The following is a 20,955-nucleotide window of genomic DNA, read 5'->3' on the forward strand; positions in this document are numbered from 1 at the left end:
CCCCGAACGGACTCCAGATCAGCCCTCCCAAGAGGTTTTAGGGCTTGGCGACGGCTCCGTATCGTAAAACGCGATGAATCCTTCTCTCTAGTTTTTTTCTCCCCGAAAGTGAATATATGGAGTTGAAGTTGAGGTCGGTGGAGCGTCAGGGGGCCCATGAGGTAGGGGGGCGCGCCCCCACCCTCGTGGACAGGGTGTGGGCCCCTTGATGTGGTTTTTTCTTCCAGTATTTTTAATATTTTCCAAAAATATGTTCCGTGGAGTTTCAGGTCATTCCGAGAGCTTTTGTTTCTGCACATAAATAACACCATGGAAAGTCTGCTGAAAATAGCGTCAGTCCGGGTTAGTTCCATTCAAATCATGCAAGTTAGAGTCCAAAACAAGGGCAAAAGTGTTTGGAAAAGTAGCTACGATGGAGACGTATCAACTATCGTTACACTTAACGATATCCTAAGATCAGGAAAACGGGATCACCAACAACTCTTAAGATAGTCTTAGAGGCAAGACCGGGAACGTATTTTATTCCGTTTATCATTCCACACGTGCATATGAGTTTTCCATTGAATCGCATATTCCAGGATCATAGTAGTTATCGCATGGAATATAAACTCTTAATTATGAATATGGAAATATAATAATACAATATTATTGCATATAGGGCATATTTCCAACACCTGCACGAGTTGTACGCCATGTCGAGGAGTCGTAGGGGCCAGCAGAGAAGGAGACTCGATGAAGGTTGTGGCGCCAATCGGCGTGGGGCCTATGTCACCAACGGTGGTTGGAGTAGACGAAGTGGTTGGGGAAGATGAAGGCGACGCTGGCGACAAGGTGGTGCTAGACGAAGACGAAGGGGGTGGACTGGCAGCATGGCTAAGGTGAGCGAGTGGTAGTGGCGCCGAAGAAGAGCGGCGGCCGCGGCTGGGTTAGGAGCTCGGCGGCGATGCTCAAATTAGGCGACGAGACCCCAACAGCGTGGCGAAGACTGGTGTGGACGGTGGCGTTCCCATGCCGAGGGAGGCGGCGTAGTGCATACCACGAGAAGTCGGTGCGCAGGGACGACGGGTGGACCGCGCGCCCCGGCGCTAGGGCCCGATGGGCGACGTAGTGGCAGCGTGCATGTCAGGGCGACAATGGGAAGATCTCAGGGGCGGCGACGTGGATTACGCGCCGTGGCAATACAACCCGAAGGGGCAGTGCACGGCAGGGCACAGGTCGGTGCAGCCACCGAAACGGTTTCGGGACGGTGGTGTTTACCGCGTGCCACGCTCGCTACGGCCTGACGGGACGATGCAACAGCGACGCGAGGGTCGGTGCAGCCATGGGGACGACCTAGAATGGACGGCCTCGAGGCGGCGGTGGACCACGGGCCGCGGCACTTCGACCCGAAGGGGCGACGCAACCGCGACACACTAGTCGGTGCAGCCGCGGGAAGAACCACGGGGCGGCGGCGCTGCGGTTCGACGGGGCGACGCGGCGCCAACCCGTTGCTCAACGGTGGAGGGGCGCGTCGTACTCGGGGACAACCTTCATGGGACCTACCGAGGCGCGTGCAACCGATGGGCCAAATCGATCGCATGGCGTAGATAAGGTGGATCATAGGCGGGCGGGTGATCAATTCGTTCGTGTGTGAGGTTGGGGACGCCGCTCGGTAGAGGCGGGGTGGCGATGAAGTCTGAGATGAAGCCGGCGACGACGGGCGGAGTAGCACCGACGCCCGGGCAGTGAGGCCCGAGTGACGATCATAGCAGCGGTGCCCGAGCTCGAGGCTGCCAATGACCTTGATGCAGCCGACAGCCGGCCTGTGAAAGATCAAGAAGAGGGGTCTAGAGGGGGGATTAGACCCTTAACAAGTACAAGTAGCAGTTTTTACAATTCTTCAAGTTAAGGTTGAGTTTAGCACACGTTAAAGGGTAGACAATACATTTTACACTAGCATGGCAAGAGTATAGGCAGCGGAAAGAGTAAAGCATGCAAGTGCAACAATGTAAAAGGGATGGAAATTGGAATGAGCAAACACAATGGAGATACGGAGATTTTTGGCGTGGTTACGATAGGTGGTGCTATCGTACGTCCACGTTGATGGAGACTTCAACCCACGGAGGGTAACGGTTGCGTGAGTCCATGGAGGGCTCCACCCACGAAGGGTCCATGAAGAAGCAACCTTGTGTATTCCACTATGGCTTACGTCCATGAAGGACTGGCCTCGCTCTGGTAGATCTTCACAAAGTAGGCGATCTCCTTGCCCTTATAAACTTCTTGGTTCAACTCCACATGATGTCGGAGGCTCCCAAGCGACACCTAACCAATCTAGGAGACACCACTCTCCAAAAGGTAATAGATGTTGTGTTGGTGATAAACTCCTTGCTCTTGTGCTTCAAATGATAGTCTCATCAACACCTAATCTCTCTCACACAGATTTGACTTGGGTAGGATAAGGATTGGAGTGGAAAGCAACTTGAAGAGGCTAGAAATCAAGGTTCAAATGGTAGGAAACAAATCTCTTGATCTCGGCACATGAGCAGGTGGTTCTCGCTCACAAAATGAATGCTGGAAGTTGTGTTTCGTTCTGATGGCTCTCTTAGAGAGTAAGTGGTGGTGGAGGGGTATAACTAGGCAGCACCAAAAATCCAACCGTTACAAGATTTTGACCTAACTCGGTGGTACCAACTAGTGCAAAAGACTTGACCATTAGTGTTTTCGGTGAGACCGGTTATACCATCTCGGTGGGACCGAAGTGCAATGGCAAAGGCAGAACCTCGTTTCGGTAATTCCGACCAGTTTCACTCGGTGATTCTGAAATAAAGTGATTTCATCACACAAACTTGGCAAGGACGTCTTGGTGGGACCAAGAGCCATTTCGGTCATACCGAAATGTTAGGGTTTTGGCTATGGCAGTAGAAGGGTCATCTCGGTGGGTCCGGAATGGATTGCATCTGTGGGACCGAAATGATGAATTAGTGTTTTGGACAGATGTGTTTCGGGAAAGTGACCGAGGGTTTTGGAGCAATATCACTGAGCACTTTTAGAAACAACCTCATCAACAATACCTCACCCCCTTTTAATAGTATTAGCTTTCCTAAGGGACTCAACGTGATCTTGGATCACTAAACCAAAAATGTAGAGTCTTGGGGTAGCCAAATTTGTTCTTCATATTTTGAAAGGGCTCACATCTTCATGTCCTTGCCACACCACCATTGGACTTATCCGAAACATTCTAGGTAAACCTGTTAGTCCAATAAGGAATATGTTGACATTAATTATCAAAACCACCAAGGGAGCAAATGTGCTTTCAGCCCGATGCAGCCGGGGATGAGGCTGGTGAGGCAGACCGCAGGGCCGCCGTGCATATGCGTAGAGGGGGTGGCGACGGAGAGGTCCCGATTGGAGCAGAGCGGCGACGACCGGCGCAGGGCGACGGGCGGGCAGATGCGCGGACGGCGGCCGTGAGGGGCCACCTATCGCGCGAGGCCGCCGGGTCGTTGACGAAGCCGGCCTGTCGCACCGGTGTTGGAGTAGAGGTGCACGTTCGTTGACGGCGGCGGCGGGCGACGAAACCGATCCGAGAGCAGAAAACCAAAAATAAAACACCAATCAAAGAGACCGGCGAAGAGAGAAAAAACCCGAATCAAGGATCGGGAAAAAGACTCTCTAGGGCAGCCGGTTAACACGACCAGCAGACGAACCCTAGGTACGGGCGGCGCGGCCCCTGGTGGCTGTCATGGAGGCCGTCCGCCCCAGGGCGGGGCGATGCGGAAGTGGCGGCAGCTAAGGTTTTTGGATCGATATTAGGCTGATGCCGTGTTAGAAGGAATAGAGAGGGATTGGTGGAATTGATGTTTATTGCTTGAGCCTCGTGGGCATATATATATGACTACATGATCTACTTGGAGTACAAGACAAGTTAGAATACTTTCTAATCTATTCTATGTTTCCAATCTAATCATGATACTCAACATGCGCGGTCAAGACATCAGATTCACAAACCAAAAGCAAAGTCGGGGGAGGTTTATGGGTGCCCGGACGCGTGCCACTTTGGCGTCCAGCACCCAGGCCCACACAAAATCCTCTCTCTAGTTCCGCTCCAACCTCCACTCCGCTCTTCACGCTGCATTCATGCCAATTGAGAGCAGACGTGACCGGTCACTGGTGAATATTGGACGAAGTTGATTCACACTAGTGCAGCGATCGAGACACACGCATCGGCCGGCCGCTCGCATCGCGTGCGCTCGCTCTCCGCACCGTGTTAATGCCTATTCAAAGCGGACGTGCTCGGACAGGTCGACGAGATAACTTCCTACCATATTCAAGCGAGCCGACCGTTCGTCCGTTTGCCTGACATTCAAGTCGGCGCGGCGAACGAGATGCCAACTCCGAGTGCATTCAAGACGTCAGTCCGCTTGCTCGGGCACTCGCTATTTAAAGACCGCCGGCCACGACACAAACCCATACCACCTCCGAGCTCCATCTCCCTCCGCCCGAGCCGTGGTCGCACCAAGTCTTCCCTTCTTCCTTCTTCGACCTCCACGACCAATGGCCGGGACCCACCGTGGGTGGTGGAAGACCCTTTTGCCGCGGCACCGCCATGAAATTGTGGCTGAGCTGGACGCATGGCATGCTCGTCGCGTGGCCCGCATTATATCGACGGTCAGGTGGCGGACTCCAAGAAGGAGTAGGACGTGGGACACGGCTGACGAAGATTAGGACGTGGGACATGGGTGTGCCCATGTCCGACGAAGAGTATACCAGGGTAGCTTGCTTTTGCTATGTAAAAGTAATCCTAAATGTTAATGAAAATGTTGTGTCTCAGCTTTTATTTGGTGGAGCGAGTGGTGAATGACTCTCCTAAAGTTTCCCGTGGACACGTCCGGACATTTCCGCGGATATTTGGTGTATCTGTCTTGAGATATGGTGTTGGAGTTGCCCTAAGGTTGGCTATTGTAATAGTACATTGTTCAACTTTCTCTCCTTTTTCTTTCTTCATATTTATTGTATTTATCTAGGAGCACGATTATAGATTGTTTTTTACATGAGAGCCGCTCTTTTTTATTTTCTCATGTCCTTTTCTTGCACATAAGCAAAAGTGTCATATATGTGTGGACTATAAACCCTTTATTATACTTGCTCTAATTAAACCGACCGATACGTGCACGTACTATGTACCGTACGCACTTATCCATGGATTGATGGATTGATTGCAGAGATCAAATAATCGGTGTTTAATACTAAGTGCTGTTTCATAGGCTCATGCATCACCGTACTGCTGTACTCTCGTACGAAATGCACGCCTAGCTATAGAGTACTCCGACTTTAAGTAGAAGTTGGTTATAAGTTTGGAGCGTTTAATCACCGAGCCTTCCGAAACACTCCATCAGAGTATATATCCATCTGTCCGTTCCCCTAGTTGCCGTCTTAATTCTTGCTCCCGGATTAGTTAAAGGAGGAGTGCGCGCCATTAATGGGCGCAGCTCAAGCTAGACCAAGCAAGGAGTACTACTCCCTGGTGTACTTGCTCCTGAAGCTGATGTACCTTCTTCCCCGCCCAAGTGAAAAAGGAACAGAAGGTTCTACTGCTCCCGTCCCGTAACATAGCTTACAAAAATGTTTTATATTATGGGATGGAGGAAATATTGAATAGGGTTTGTCATTTCTTCCAAGGTTGGTTGAATTTTCAGAGATTTCAATGGATACTAAAATATGTTAATCTTGAAGTTTTCTTTTGGTCAATAATTCATCAACGTGACCATTAGAGCTCATAAGTGGCGATGCTTAAAAAAGATGAAAATGTTTTGAAACAGATCACTGTACGGATTGATGATCAGATTGCTTCAATCTTGAATGTCTCGTTTTTAAAAGTTTTCCCCTACATAGTACATATATATATATATATATATATTTTAGAAAAGGAGGATGACCCCCGGCCTCTGCATCTGGGTGATGCATACGGCCACTTTATTAATTATTCTCATAAGACCTTACAAAGTAATACAACAGAAAGACTAAAGCCGCCGTCTAATCATCTCTATCCCGCTAATGAAGGGGCGCAGATAGCCTGGACCTAATACCAAACACACATCGCAGCCAAACCTAACATCTAAGACCTGAGAACCCATCCAGGACGCCTGCCAGGCATGGGTCTCACCGGTCCGGCGTGCACTCAGATGCCGCCTCCCCCAACTGCCACCGCTCCATCTTCAGAACTGTCCTGATGCATCAACCTTGCTCGGTCTAGCTAACGTCGACGCCACCACGGCGCCAAACGACACCTCCCTGCGCGCAAACAGCTGAACACGTCGCGGTCGCCACTGATACACCTCAGCGCCATGCTGCCAAGTATCACCAGCCGACACAGCTTGAAGTCCTTGGAAGATCTGTCGTGCGTAGCACCTGCCGACCAGGCATGACAAGGCGTAGCACCTGTCGGTCAGGCATGACTTGACATCACCACCGAAGCTCCGTACAAGATGAAGCCGCTCCACCTCCTGCCTCTGACCTCCAGCGCTGCTCCGCAAACGATGCTCCCAAGAGAGAAACGACACCGCAGTGCCGCCATCGTCCGATCTGGAACACCAGATCCTAGGGTTTCCCCCGGAGCAGCACGAGTGGGTCGACAATAGTTACACGACGATGCCTTCATCAAGGTAACGGCGAGAACGCCGCCATCGCCTGCCATTGGCTCGGTTTTCACCGGCAACCATGTCTCCCCTACTCGCAGCCAGGACAAGATGATGGATCTCGAGATCCGATCACCAAGCCTCTGGCCGGCCATCTCGGGAAGAAGATGACCACCACGTCCAGCAGTGTCACCACGCCTGGCACGCGTCGCCGCCGGCACCCCCATGGTGCCTAGAGGCCGACAAGCCCCGACGATTCCCCTCCAGCCGCCATGGCCCAGACCCCGGCACCCCCAAATCCAGATCGGATCGGGGTCCAGGGCTCCAAGCCGTAACCGCCGCGGAGGCAGCACCACTGGACGATGCCAAGCCCTCCAGCCCGCCGCCGAGTCATCGCCGGAGCTTCGCCGCGCCACGCCGCCAAGCCACCGCCGGGATACCTCGAGCCGCCACTAGAGAAGCCGCATCCGCCGCGCATTGGAGAGGGCTCAAGCCGCAGTAGCCCCGCCGCCAGGCAGGGACGCCGCCACCCAGCACGCCCTCCGCCGCGCCGCTAGGCCCCGCCCAGCCCAGCGCCGTCCCGCGCCGCGCCGTCCCGCGCCGGATGCCAATCGCGAGGAAGGGCAAGATCCCCGCCGCCACTAACGCCGGCCGGTCTTTGCCCGGCGGCGCTGTGCGGTGGCGGCAGGGGGAGGAGTCGACGAGGGTGGGCGAGAGGCGGCGGCTAGGGTTTCCCCCGAGGACGCTCGCGGGAGCGGCTCGGGGTCGGGGGTCATTTCAGGTACATATATGGTGTCCCCTGGATGTGTACTTGTAGAGGAAACTTGAGCTGGCTAGCTGGCACTTGTTGCACATTGCAGGTCACGTTTGCATTGAAAAGGCCCAGTTGTATAATAAACATGTAATATGTCTAGTTGACTGGAAAAAGTATAGGCTACTTGGCAAATTAATTTCTGTTAAAAAGTACAACAACAAACAATATGTTAGGCGTCATGTACAAGACCTCTTTATCTTTAATTAAAAATAACAGCAAAGTCTTCCACCAGCACACGAAAACAGAATAAACACAACTGGTGATCTTTTCCTACTATTACCACTGTAATCCAACCATTAACTCAAACCCGGGATAAGACTGGTTTCGCCTTAGCTCCCCGAAGGCACCCCCGTTCCCACGCTCCCCACTCCCACGCCAGCCACTCCGGCCCCGGCGTCCACCGCCCTCGGCGTCGGCCACTCCGACAGCGCCGCCCAGCTCGCCGTCATGGCTCCCTCCCCATCCCCCTCCCCCTCCCCCCCGCCGTCGGGCGCTCCCGCGAGGATCGCAGGCTCGAGTCCATCCCCTTCGCCGAGGGATCCCCGCTCTCCTACCGCCTGGCCCTGTGTCGCTCTCCGGCTACGGCGCCCCGCGACTCGTCTCCCCCGTCGGCGACGCGCCCCTCGTCCTCCCCGCCTACCGCGCGTCCCTCACCGCGTGCCGCTCGCCCCCCATCCGCTCCGAGATTTGCCGGATGCCGACGGGCGCGGCGGGCTCCCACGACGCATGGCAGGTTGCTCGGGGCCGCAAGCGCCCTCGCCCGCGTGAACCCCGCTTCCAGCGCCGGGGCGCCGAGGCTCGGCCTCGCCCCCGCCCCTCCTGGCTGCGTGAGGGGGACTGCCCGCGCTGCCTCGACGCCCACCCGCGCTCTGAGTGCCGGAAGGACATCCGCTGTGCAAGGCGTCGTTTTTTCGGCCACATCGCCAAGCAGTGCCATCTCCCCCGTGCCGCCCCTCCCTCAGCCGACAGCCGCTCCCCCCTCCTCTCCAGGGTCGCGTCCCCTCCCCGTCGGCAGTCGACGTCTGCCCTGCGTCGGCTGGCTCGGCGGCGTCCACCCGCTCCTCATCTGGGCTGCTCACGCCCACGTCCTCCGGGCAGGCATGCACCGCCGGCCAGCGCCCCTCGTCGGCTTCCCCCGCGTCCTCCGGGTGGACCGCGACGGGCACGCACGACGATGTTGGGGAACGTAGTAATTTCAAAATTTTCTATGCACACGCAAGATCATGGTGATGCATAGCAACGAGAGGGGAGAGTGTTGTCCATGTACCCTCGTAGACCGAAAGCGGAAGTGTTAACACAACGCGGTTGATGTAGTCGTACGTCTTCACGATTCGACCGATCAAGTACCGAACGCACGGCACCTCCGAGTTCAGCACACGTTCAGCTCGATGACGTCCCTCGAACTCCGATCCAACCGAGTGTTGAGGGAGAGTTTCGTCAGCACGACGGCGTGGTGACAATGATGATGTTCTACCGACGCAGGGCTTCGCCTAAGCACCGCTACGATATTATCGAGGTGTAATATGGTGGAGGGGGGCACCGCACACGGCTAAGAGATCAATGATCAATTGTTGTTGTGTCTATGGGGTGCCCCCTGCCCCCGTATATAAAGGAGCAAGGGGGAGGCCGCCGACCAAGGAGGAGGGCGCGCCAAGGGGGGAGTCCTACTCCCACCGGGAGTAGGACTCCTCCTTTCCTTGTTGGAATAGGAGAAGGGAAGGGAGAAGGAGAAAGAAGGAAGGGGGCGCCCCCCTCCCTAGTCCAATTCGGACTAGTCCATGGGGAGGGGTGCGGCCACCCTTTGGGGCCTTTCTCTCCTTTCCCGTATGGCCCATTAAGGCCCAATACGAATTCCCGTAACTCTCCGGTACTCCGAAAAATACCCGAATCACTCGGAACCTTTCCGAAGTCCGAATATAGTCGTCCAATATATCGATCTTTACGTCTCGGCCATCTCGAGACTCCTCGTCATGTCCCCGATCTCATCCGGGACTCCGAACTCCTTCGGTACATCAAAACACATAAACTCATAATATAACCGTCATCGTAACGTTAAGCGTGCAGACCCTACGGGTTCGAGAACTATGTAGACATGACCGAGACACCTCTCCGGTCAATAACCAATAGCGGAACCTGGATGCTCATATTGGCTCCCACATATTCTACGAAGATCTTTATCGGTCAGACCGCATAACAACATACGTTGTTCCCTTTGTCATCGGTATGTTACTTGCCCGAGATTCGATCGTCGGTATCTCAATACCTAGTTCAATCTCGTTACCGGCAAGTCTCTTTACTCGTTCCGTAATACATCATCCCGCAACTAACTCATTAGTTACAATGCTTGCAAGGCTTATAGTGATGTGCATTACCGAGTGGGCCCAGAGATACCTCTCCGACAATCGGAGTGACAAATCCTAATATCGAAATACACCAACCCAACAAGTACCTTTGGAGACACCTGTAGAGCACCTTTATAATCACCCAGTTACGTTGTGACGTTTGGTAGCACACAAAGTGTTCCTCCGGTAAACGGGAGTTGCATAATCTCATAGTCATAGGAACATGTATAAGTCATGAAGAAAGCAATAGCAACATACTAAACGATCGAGTGCTAAGCTAACGGAATGGGTCAAGTCAATCACATCATTCTCCTAATGATGTGATCCCATTAATCAAATGACAACTCATGTCTATGGCTAGGAAACATAACCATCTTTGAGCAACGAGCTAGTCAAGTAGAGGCATAGTAGTGACACTCTGTTTGTCTATGTATTCACACATGTATCAAGTTTCCAGTTAATACAATTCTAGCATGAATAATAAACATTTATCATGATATAAGGAAATAAATAATAACTTTATTATTGCCTCTAGGGCATATTTCCTTCAGTCTCCCACTTGCACTAGAGTCAATAATCTAGTTCACATCGCCATGTGATTTAACATCAATAGTTCACATCACCATGTGATTAACACCCATAGTTCACATCGTCATATGACCATCACCCAAAGGGTTTACTAGAGTCAGTAATCTAGTTCACATCGCTATGTGATTAACACCCAAAGAGTACTAAGGTGTGATCATGTTTTGCTTGTGAGATAATTTTAGTCAACAGGTCTGTCACATTCAGATCCGTAAGTATTTTGCAAATTTCTATGTCTACAATGCTCTGCATGGAGCTACTCTAGCTAATTGCTCCCACTTTCAATATGTATCTAGACCGAGACTTAGAGTCATCTAGATTAGTGTCAAAACTTGCATCGACGTAACCCATTACGATGAGCCTTTTGTCACTTCCATAATCGAGAAACATATCCTTATTCCAGTAAGGATAATTTTGACCGTTGTCCAGTGATCTACTCCTAGATCACTATTGTACTCCCTTGCCAAAATCAGTGTAGGGTATACAATAGATCTGGTACACAGCATGGCATACTTTATAGAACCTATGGCCGAGGCATAGGGAATGACTTTCATTCTTTTCCTATCTTCTGCCGTGGTCGGGTTTTGAGTCTTACTCAATTTCACACCTTGTAACACAGGCAAGAAACTCTTTCTTTGACTGTTCCATTTTGAACCACTTCAATATCTTGTTAAGGTATGTACTCATTGAAAAAACTTATCAAGCGTCTTGATCTATCTCTATAGATCTTGATGCTCAATATGTAAGCAGCTTCACCGAGGTCTTTCTTCGAAAAACTCCTTTCAAACACTCCTTTATGCTTTGCAGAATAATTCCACATTATTTCCGATCAACAATATGTCATTCACATATACTTATCAGAAATGATGTAGTGCTCCCACTCACTTTCTTGTAAATACAGGCTTCACCGCAAGTCTGTATAAAACTATATCCTTTGATCAACTTATCAAAGCGTATATTCCTACCCCGAGATGCTTGCACCAGTCCATAGATGGATCGCTGGAGCTTGCATATTTTGTTAGCACCTTTAGGATTGACAAAACCTTCTGGTTGCATCATATACAACTCTTCTTTAATAAATCCATTAAGGAATGCAGTTTTGTTTATCCATTTGCCAGATTTCATAAAATGCGGCAATTGCTAACATCATTCGGACAGACTTAAGCATCGATGCGAGTGAGAAAATCTCATCGTAGTCAACACCTTGAAATTTGTCAAAAACCTTTTTCTGACAAGTCTAGCTTTGTAGATAGTAACACTACTATCAGCGTCCGTCTTCCTCTTGAAGATCCATTTATTTTCTATGGCTTGCCGATCATTGGGCAAGTCAACCAAAGTCCACACTTTGTTCTCATACATGGATCCCATCTCAGATTTCATGGCCTCAAGCCATTTCGCGGAATCTGGGCTCACCATCGCTTCTTCATAGTTCGTAGGTTCGTCATGGTCTAGTAACATAACCTCCAGAACAGGATTATCGTACCACTCTGGTGCGGATCTTACTCTGGTTGACCTACGAGGTTCAGTAATAACTTGATCTGAAGTTCCATGATCATCATCATTAACTTCCTCACTAATTGGTATAGGTGTCACAGAAATTGGTTTCTGCGATGAACTACTTTCCAATAAGGGAGCAGGTACAATTACCTCACCAAGTTCTACTTTCCTCCCACTCACTTCTTTCGAGAGAAACTCCTGCTCTAGAAAGGATCCATACTTAGCAATGAATATCTTGCCTTCGGATCTGTGATAGAAGGTGTACCCAACTGTCTCCTTTGGGTATCCTATGAAGACACATTTCTCCGATTTGGGTTTGAGCTTATCAGGATGAAACTTTTTCACATAAGCATCGCAACCCCAAACTTTAAGAAACGACAACTTTGGTTTCTTGCCAAACCACAGTTCATAAGGCGTCGTCTCAATGGATTTTGATGGTGCCCTATTTAACGTGAATGTAGCTGTCTCTAATGCATAACCCCAAAATGATAGTGGTAATTGGTAAGAGACATCATAGATTGCACTATATCCAATAAAGTACGGTTATGACGTTCGGACACACCATTATGCTGTGGTGTTCCAGGTGGCATAAATTTGTGAAACTATTCCACATTGTTTTAATTGAAGACCAAACTCGTAACTCAAATATTTGTCTCCGCGATCAGATCATATAAACTTTATTTTCTTGTCACGATGATTTTCCACTTCACTCTGAAATTCTTTGAACTTTTCAAATGTTTCAGACTTATGTTTCATCAAGTAGATATACCCATATCTTCTCAAATCATCTGTGAAGGTTAGAAAATAATGATACCTGCTACGAGCCTCAATATTCATCGGACCACATACATCTGTATGTATGATTTCCAACAAATCTGTTGCTCTCTCCATAGTTCCGGAGAACGGCGTTTTAGTCATCTTGCCCATGAGGCACGGTTCGCAAGCATCAAGTGATTCATAATCAAGTGATTCCAAAATCCCATCAGTATGGAGTTTCTTCATGCGCATTACACCAATATGACCTAAACGGCAGTGCCACAAATAAGTTGCGCTATCATTATTAACTTTGCATCTTTTGGCTTCATTATTATGAATATGTGTATCACTACGATCAAGATCCAACAAACCATTTTATTGGGTGTATGACCATAGAAGGTTTTATTCATGTAAACAGAACAACAATTATTCTCTAATTTAAATGAATAACCGTGTTGCAATAAACATGATCAAATCATATTCATGCTCAACGCAAACACCAAATAACACTTATTTAGGTTCAACACTAATCTCGAAAGTATAGGGAGTGTGCGATAATGATCATATCAATCTTGGAACTACTTCCAACACACATCGTCACCTCGCCCTTAACTAGTTTCTGTTCATTCTGCAATTCCCGTTTCGAGTTACTATCCTTAGCAACTGAACTAGTATCAAATACTGAGGGGTTGCTATAAACACTAGTAAAGTACACATCAATAACATGTATATCAAATATACCTATGTTCACTTTGCCATCCTTCTTATCCGCCAATTACTTGGGGTAGTTCCGCTTCCAGTGACCAGTTCCTTTGCAGTAGAAGCACTCAGTCTCAGGCTTAGGTCCAGACTTGGGCTTCTTCACTTGAGCAACAACTCGCTTGTCGTTCTTCTTGAAGTTCCCCTTCTTCCCTTTGCCCTTTTCTTGAAACTAGTGGTCTTGTCAACCATCAACACTTGATGCTCTTTCTTGATTTCTACCTTCGTCGATTTCAACATCACGAAGAGCTCGGGAATCGTTTTCGTCATCCCTTGCATACTATAGTTCATCACGAAGTTCTAGTAACTTGGTGATGGTGACTAGAGAACTCTGTCAATCACTATCTTATCTGGAAGATTAACTCTCACTTGATTCAAGCGATTGTAGTACCCAGACAATCTGAGCACATGCTCACTGCTTGAGCTATTCTCCTCCATCTTTTAGCTATAGAACTTGTTGGAGACTTCATATCTCTCAATTCGGGTATTTGCTTGAAATATTAACTTCAACACCTGGAACATCTCATATGGTCCATGACGTTCAAAACGTCTTTGAAGTCCCGATTCTAAGCCGTTAAGCATGGTGCACTAAACTATCAAGTAGTCATCATATTGAGCTAGCCAAACGTTCATAACGTCTGCATCTGCTCCTGCAATAGGTCTGTCACCTAGCGGTGCATCAAGGACATAATTCTTCTGTGCAGCAATGAGGATAATCCTCAGATCACGGATCCAATCCGATTCTTTGCTACTAACATCTTGCAACATAATTTTTCTCTAGGAACATATCAAGAATAAACACAGGGAAGCAACAACGCGAGCTATTGATCCACAACATAATTTGCAAAATACTATCAGGACTAAGTTCATGATAAATTCAAGTTCAATTAATCATATTACTTAAGAACTCCCACTTAGATAGACATCCCTCTAATCCTCTAAGTGATCACGTGATCCATATCAACTAAACCATGTCCGATCATCACGTGAGATGGAGTAGTTTCAATGGTGAACATCACTATGTTGATCATATCTACTATATGATTCACGCTCGACCTTTCGGTCTCCGTGTTCCGAGGCCATATCTGCATATGCTAGGCTCGTCAAGTTTAACCTGAGTATTCCGCGTGTGCAACTGTTTTGCACCCGTTGTATTTGAACGTAGAGCCTATCACACCCGATCATCACGTGGTGTCTCAGCACGAAGAACTTTCGCAACGGTGCATACTCAGGGAGAACACTTTTATCTTGAAATTTTAGTGAGAGATCATCTTATAATGCTACCATCAATCAAAGCAAGATAAGATGCATAAAAGATAAACATCACATGCAATCAATATAAGTGATATGATATGGCCATCATCATCTTGTGCTTGTGATCTCCATCTCTGAAGCACCGTCATGATCACCATCGTCACCGGCACGACACCTTGATCTCCATCGTAGCATCGTTGTCGTTTCGCCAACTATTGCTTTTACGACTATCGCTACCGCTTAGTGATAAAGTAAAACAATTACATGGCGATTGCATTTCATACAATAAAGCGACAAACATATGGCTCCTGCCAGTTGCCGATAACTCGGTTACAAAACATGATCATCTCATACAATAAAATATAGCATCATGTCTTGACCATATCACATCACAACATGCCCTGCAAAAACAAGTTAGACGTCCTCTACTTTGTTGTTGCAAGTTTTACGTGGCTGCTACGGGCTTAGCAAGAACCGTTCTTACCTACGCATCAAAACCACAACGATAGTTTGTCAAGTTGGTGCTGTTTTAACCTTCGCAAGGACCGGGCGTAGCCACACTCGGTTCAACTAAAGTGAGAGAGACAGACACCCGCCAGTCACCTTTAAGCATCGAGTGCTCGCAACGGTGAAACCAGTCTCGCGTAAGCGTACGCGTAATGTCGGTCCGGGCCGCTTCATCTCACAATACCGCCGAACCAAAGTATGACATGCTGGTAAGCAGTATGACTTATATCGCCCACAACTCACTTGTGTTCTACTCGTGCATATAACATCAACGCATAAAACCTGGCTCTGATACCACTGTTGGGGAACGTAGTAATTTCAAAATTTTCTACGCACACGCAAGATCATGGTGATGCATAGCAACGAGAGGGGAGATTGTTGTCCACGTACCCTCGTAGACCGAAAGCGGAAGCGTTAACACAACGCGGTTGATGTAGTCGTACGTCTTCACGATCCGACCGATCAAGTACCGAACGCACGGCACCTCCGAGTTCAGCACACGTTCAGCTCGATGACGTCCCTCGAACTCCGATCCAGCCGAGTGTTGAGGGAGAGTTTCGTCAGCACGACGGCGTGGTGACAATGATGATGTTCTACCGACGCAGGGCTTCCCCTAAGCACCGCTACGATATTATCGAGGTGTAATATGGTGGAGGGGGGCACCGCACACGGCTAAGAGATCAATGATCAATTGTTGTTGTGTCTATGGGGTGCCCCCTGCCCCCGTATATAAAGGAGCAAGGGGGAGGCCGCCGAACAAGGAGGAGGGCGCGCCAAGGGGGGGAGTCCTACTCCCACCGGGAGTAGGACTCCTCCTTTCCTTGTTGGAATAGGAGAAGGGAAGGGAGAAGGAGAAAGAAGGAAGGGGGCGCCCCCCCTCCCTAGTCCAATTCGGACTAGTCCATGGGGAGGGGTGCGGCCACCCTTTGGGGCCTTTCTCTCCTTTCCCGTATGGCCCATTAAGGCCCAATACGAATTCCCGTAACTCTCCGGTACTCCAAAAAATACCCGAATCACTCGGAACCTTTCCGAAGTCCGAATATAGTCGTCCAATATATCGATCTTTACGTCTCGGCCATTTCGAGACTCCTCGTCATGTCCCCGATCTCATCCGGGACTCCGAACTCCTTCGGTACATCAAAACACATAAACTCATAATATAACCGTCATCGTAACGTTAAGCGTGCGGACCCTACGGGTTCGAGAACTATGTAGACATGACCGAGACACCTCTCCGGTCAATAACCAATAGCGGAACCTGGATGCTCATATTGGCTCCCACATATTCTACGAAGATCTTTATCGGTCAGACCGCATAACAACATACGTTGTTCCCTTTGTCATCGGTATGTTACTTGCCCGAGATTCGATCGTCGGTATCTCGATACCTAGTTCAATCTCGTTACCGGCAAGTCTCTTTACTCGTTCCGTAATACATCACCCCGCAACTAACTCATTAGTTACAATGCTTGCAAGGCTTATAGTGATGTGCATTACCGAGTGGGCCCAGAGATACCTCTCCGACAATCGGAGTGACAAATCCTAATCTCGAAATACGCCAACCCAACAAGTACCTTTGGAGACACCTGTAGAGCACCTTTATAATCACCCAGTTACGTTGTGACGTTTGGTAGCACACAAAGTGTTCCTCCGGTAAACGGGAGTTGCATAATCTCATAGTCATATTAATATGTATAAGTCATGAAGAAAGCAATAGCAACATACTAAACGATCGAGTGCTAAGCTAACGGAATGGGTCAAGTCAATCACATCATTCTCCTAATGATGTGATCCCATTAATCAAATGACAACTCATGTCTATGGCTAGGAAACATAACCATCTTTGAGCAACGAGCTAGTCAAGTAGAGGCATAGTAGTGACACTCTGTTTGTCTATGTATTCACACATGTATCAAGTTTCCAGTTAATACAATTCTAGCATGAATAATAAACATTTATCATGATATAAGGAAATAAATAATAACTTTATTATTGTCTCTAGGGCATATTTCCTTCAGACGACCCCTCACCGGCGTCCACGGCGCCTGCGACGTCCTCGCGACCCTCCTCGCCAGCCTCGGTTGGCTCCTCCGTCGCCACCCCGCTCTCCGGCCACCCGGCTTCCCGCCCGGCCGCGGCTGTTTGCTACCGGCCCCACTCCCAGGAGGTCATCGACGCCGAGCGCGCTCTGGAGCGCGCGCTCCTGGTCATCGTCGCGATTCGGCGCACTGGTATTTCTCGCGATGAGATTGCCAAGGCCCTTCGTTCCCAGTGCGACCTTGCCGACGGCGACTTCTCGGTCCACCGGCACGCTTCGGTGGACTTCCTCGTCCGCTTCACCGACCCCTCGCTCCGCGCCCGCGTCGCCACCAGCCGGGTGCGCACGCCCCGCTTCCGCCTCATCTTCCACCCATGGGCCAGGACCACGGGCTCCGAGCCGGTGAAGGCGCGGTTCCTCGTCTCGCTCGAGCTGTTCGGTGTCCCAGACCACGTCTGGCATCGTTCCGCCGCCGAGACACTGCTCTCCCCGTTCTGCAAGATCGAACACCTCGCGGCGGAAACCCGGGACATGTACGACATGTCCGTCTTCAAACTTACGGCCTGGACCATCAACCCCGACGCGATCCCGCGCTCCTCCGAGCTGCTCGTGCAAGACGATGACGCGGTGGACCTCGACGCCGACCCGGATCGTGCAGAGCGTTTTGCGCTCGGGCTCACGCGCTTCCCCGTCTGCATTCATGTCGCCTCCTGTCTTGACTACCGCCGCCCGTCTCCGCCCCCGCCTTCGCCGCCCTCCACCGGTGATGCTGGCTCGGGGCCAAGCTCCTCCCTCTCCCCCCACGTTGGCCGCTGCAACATGACTCCCCCCGCCCAACCGAACAACGCGCGCCCGCATCCTCGCCGGGATGGCCGCCGGCGTGGTCGCCGTCGGACGCACGCGCCTCCGCCGTGCCGCGTTTCGGCTGGGATCCTGGGGCCCCACCCTGGCTGTCTCCCACCTTTTGACCGAGTCCCCGCGCGTCAAAGGCTGGGCTCCCCCGTCGTCACCACTCTGTCCACGCAGCTGGCCCACCCCGACAACCCACCGCCTGTCGCAGAGGCCCACCCGTCCACTCTTGTGCTTTCCTGCAGGACCCAGGGGGTTGGAGACGTGCGTGATTTGAACGAGCCAATCACTGTCGTGCCTTCTCCGCCCAGTTCAGAGGATCGTGCTGTTGTGCCCCTCCCGACCACGCCTGTCTCCAGCTGCCACCCCTCCCCGCCCTTGGATCCCGCGCCGATCCTTCTTGGCTCGGATTGGGTGGCCGGCTCGGCCTCGGATGCCCCGCCTGGCGCGGCCCCAGCCTTGGATGCCACTCCTATCGCCGATGGGGTCCCTGGGGGCGACGTGCATGACCCCGTCACATCCCCCGGGCCCGCGTCCGTCCCGTGGCTGCATGGCGCGTCCCCCGCCACTCCACGCCAGGGGCCATGCATGGCGATCGTCCTCTCCCCTGCTGCCACCCACCCCGGCCCCAGCTCTGCCCCGCCTGCTGCTGCTTTTGAGGCTCAGCCACCCAACCAGGAGCCAGCTACGGCTAGGATGGATGACCTAGCCATGCAGCCCATGCAGATGGCCGCGAACGACGCCCCTCTAGCCTGTTGACGCGATTTCCGTCAGGGCCTCTTCCCTTTTGCCTGCTCCCAAGCCACGGCGTAGACGGAAAGAATTGCCAGCCAACTTTACACCACGGCGCAGTTTCCGGATCGCCCGGGCAGATCTTGGCCTCAGTTCGGAGTTGAAAGCTAAACGGGTTCTCCTCCGGCGCCTTGGCCTCATTGCGGATGATGATTCACCCATCCCCAACGACGTTCTTGACAAGTATGCCCTCCTCTTCGATCAGCCCCTGGTCGTGGACGTCCTACAGGCCTTCGCGGATTTCTTTGGTTGGCAGCTCCTGTCTTCGCTGCCCGAGACCACCCGCACGACGAGCGCACAGCTCATCGAGGCTTAGCGCCCTTGATCTTGTAACCCAAACGCCCGCATCTTCCTTTTATGGATTACAACTTTAAAGCCATCTTCTGGAACGTTCGTGGCCTCAACTCCGGCGCCAAGTGAACGGCTGTTCGCAGCGTGATCACCACTGCTGCCCCGTCCATCGTTTGTCTACAAGAAACTAAACTAGCACTCGTCACCGATTCCATTGTGCTTGACACGCTTGGTCCATTATTTGAGGATTACTTCTTCCTCCCCGCCACCGGCACCCGTGGGGGCATCTTGCTCGCCTGGCGACGATCGGACCGCCCCCTCTCGAACCCACTTGTTGGCACGCATCATGTCACGGCCCTCGTTACCCCCCAGGCTAGCAATGGCCATTGGTGGATCACCGGGGTCTACGGACCACAAGACGACGAGGCCAAGCTCGAGTTCCTGGCCGAGCTGCACGATGTGTGTGAATCCCGCATAGGCCCGTGGCTCCTTGGTGGGGACTTCAACATGATCCTCTCGGCGGTTGAGAAGAGCAATGCAAATCTCAACCACCGCATCATGAGTAGATTTCGATGATTCATTGCTGATGAGGAGCTCCGTGACTTATACATGCACGGCCGCCATTATACGTGGTCTAATGAGCGCGACAACCCGACCCTAGTCCGCAACGACCGCATCCTTTGCACCTCTGGATGGGAGTTTGCTCACCCACACTGCCTCCTACAGTGCCTCTCTTCGGCAGCTTCGGACCACTGCCCGCTCCTGGTCGACTATGTGGCGCGGCCACCCGGGGCTAGACGCTTCCACTTCGAGAGATTCTGGCCGAGGCTTTAGGGCTTCCACGACATGGTTTCGGAGGCGAGGACATCCGCTGTGCCTGACGCCGATCCTTTCAGAAGGATCGTGACACGTCTCAAGGCTACGGCGAGGCAACTGCAGCGATGGAGTGCGCGCACAATTGGTAATGTTTCAATGCAGCTGAAGGTCGCGCGGGAGCTCATCGCGCGCCTAGACGCGACGCAAGACTCCAGACCTCTCTCCCACCTCGAGACCTGGCTGCGACGGAAGCTCAAGGCTTTGTACCTGGGCCTCGCCTCCCTCGAGAGATCGATCGCACGGCAACGGGTACGCCTATCGTGGCTACGAAGCGACGATGCTGCGCTATCCTACTACAAAATCCATGCGGCCCACCGCAAGCAACGCAATCTCATGACGAGCCTCCAGGTGGGATCCAACACTGTCACCGATCATGACGCCATGGTTGACGCCGCCTTCGACCACTTCTCTGAGGTGCTCGGTACCGCTGCAGAGCGCGATATCACGCTCGATCTCCATGCTCTCCAAGTCCCGCAGTTCAACCTGCTTGTGCTAGACACGCCCTTCACCGATGACGAGATCTGCGACGCCGTCAAAAGCCTGCCGACCGGCAAGGCGCCCGGCCCCGATGGCTTCACTTCCGACTTCTTAGTTGCTTGTTGGGACACGATCAAGCACGACTTCCGTGAAGCTTTCGACAAGCTATACTCCATGAACGGCCGAAGCTTTCAAAAGCTCAATGAGGCATTGCTCACTTTGCTCCCGAAGCGTGCGGACGCGAGATCACTCTATGACTACCGGCCGATTAGTCTTATCCACATTTTCGCCAAGCTTGTCGCGAAGCTGCTCTCCCTTCGGCTGGCACCTCACTAATAACCCACAAGTATAGGGGATCTATCGTAATCCTTTCGATAAGTAAGAGTGTCGAACCGAACGAGGAGCAGAAGGGAATGATAAGCGGATTTCAGCAAGGTATTCTCTGCAAGCACTGAAATAATAGGTAACAGATAGTTTTGTGATAGGATAATTTGTAACGAGCAA

The sequence above is a fragment of the Aegilops tauschii genome, chromosome 7 (genome assembly GCF_002575655.3).
Source record: "Aegilops tauschii subsp. strangulata cultivar AL8/78 chromosome 7, Aet v6.0, whole genome shotgun sequence".
NCBI lineage: Eukaryota > Viridiplantae > Streptophyta > Magnoliopsida > Poales > Poaceae > Aegilops > Aegilops tauschii.